Below are 2,242 nucleotides of genomic sequence, written 5' to 3'. Positions count from 1 at the left end.
GCTCTTTTGTTTTCTCCGAAGACAGCATTACAAATCCCCTGGACAGAGGAACCAGCGCGCGTGGGAGACGATACACTCGGAAGCGCCGTGGCTTCAGTGCAGCCAGATCTCCCGTTGTCTCAATTCTTAATTTTTTTTTTTAATTCCAGATTGAATTTGTAAGGGTTTTTCTGGGGGTTTTTTTGGGTTTTTGTTGTGGTTTTTTTCAAAGAGTGCAGCTAGGCACTCATTTTGAGAGTGCTGGCAGTTAAAACAGAAGAGGAAAAGCACCATCTCTTCTCCAGGTCTGCCAGTCTATTTTGTTTCACTTTTTCCCTTTTTCTCTTCAGACCCTGCACCAGTTTTCTTTGCCACATGCAGACCCCTGCAGCCAGTTGCTTGCTGCTGGATTGCACATGGCTGTGCCATGAAAGCATCTCTCGCAGTGCAGCCCCAAGCCTTAGGAACTCAGCAAAGCTGATTGCACGGACAGAGCCACCCTGCTTAATATTAACAAACAGGCTCAGTCTTCCCTTGGCCTTGATGCAGGCAATAATGAGACCACATCTTCCTGGGCATGATTCAGAGTGGGAAGCTAATATACTCTGAATGGCTCCCCAGGGACTTTCTTGCCGCTGATGATGCAGGGAGCCTAATCTCCTACCCTAGGCAGTTGGGAGAGACAATGTAAGCATCTCCCTTGCATGCTGTAATGGTTGGTATCAGCCCAGCTGCCTGTGAGTAATTGCTGAGCATGCCAGAAGGCACCCATCTCCTGTTGGAGCATGTATCCCCCATCATCCGGGAAGTGGCACAGCCAAAAAAGCCACTGGCTGCCATGCTCACATTATCACTGCAAGCAAAGGGCACTGCACTGCAACAGCAGTGAGAAAAATCAGTGGAATGGTGCATGGAGGCCCTCACCAAACACTTAATCTTAGAGCTATCAGGTTGAAATCCACCCACTGGCCTGTGTCTGATGTTGCTGTGGGAGTGGAACGAGGCGTGGTGCTGCTGTGACTGCAGCCACCGAGGCAGAAACACGTTGGGCACAAGTAACGTCCTCAGGTGTGGTTAGGACCCTCCAGCCTTTGGCTTCAGTGCTGCCAGCACACAGCTCCAGAGACTGTCCCCAGAGACGCTCCTCAGAGCTTGCTCGTGCCCTGAGGCTGCAGCTACAGCCCTCCTGTACCACCCCAAATCCTGTGTCTCCTGCCCCCCCACTCCCTCATAGCCTTTCCTTTACTCACCAGTGGTCCCAGGCATCTGGCTCACTTAGTGAAGGCAGAGCTGATGTTTCCTAAGAACAAAACATATGACACTGTAGGAACGTTTACAAGGAAGTCAAAGCATTTTAACAAAACCAGCTGATCCCCTTTCCCACCCTACCCCCTGCCCCAAAAAGGGCTTAGACCAGTTTGAGCCAAGGAAGCACATGGCCACACTCCCCCAGCAGCAGGGCATGGCTGCGGGGGGCAGCCCTGCAACATCCACAGGAAGATGGAGGGGGCTGCGAAGGAGCTCCAACTCTTCACTGAATGAAAGGCACCTACTAATAGAAATACACACACACAAAACCAAACCCACCTGTTACCACAGTGCTGATGTTAAGGCCTTGTGCTGAAGGGGTGGTATATACAGTTGGGAGGGGATGGGCATATATGGAAAAGGGACGAGTCCATGGGGCCCAGATTAGGAGAGCAAAGCTGTAGCAAATGGCTACTGCCATATACCTCTGAGTAAAAATTTGGCTCCTTAATATTAGGGCAGCAAGCTGGGACAAAGCTGCAGCCAGTCCTTGCCAACAGAGCATAAAGTTTAGCTTCCTTCCAGTTTATTTGACCATCATGGCCAATGTATGAAACATAAACAATAAGACTCCAAAACTCCAGCCTCTAACCTTTCCAATACGCTCAGGAAGATGATTCACTGCTGTCATGGGTTGCAGCAAGCCAAAACATCCCAGGACCCAGAAACCACCAGCTCGAGCCTGGCAGCCAGGCAAGGCTGTTTGCCAAACCTGCCTGGCGAAGGCTCAGCATCAACACGGCCCATGCTCAGGTGGCCACACTCCACATCTGGGTAGTGGCCATGCACTGCTGCCCCACAGAGGGGGATATGCAGGGAACCTTTCGGGTTCACTGGCCTGGTGCAGTTCCTCTCCCTAACCTTCACACAGCAGTTCATATCAGCTACATATTTCATAGCTCAGCAGAAGGCTGAACAGCCTAGCACTAGGGCTGGGCTGCCCACAGTTTTCCTG

Source organism: Egretta garzetta, unplaced genomic scaffold (assembly GCF_000687185.1).
Source record: "Egretta garzetta isolate BGI_Z169 unplaced genomic scaffold, ASM68718v1 scaffold333, whole genome shotgun sequence".
Taxonomy (NCBI): domain Eukaryota; kingdom Metazoa; phylum Chordata; class Aves; order Pelecaniformes; family Ardeidae; genus Egretta; species Egretta garzetta.
Note: the sequence above shows the minus strand (reverse complement) of the source record.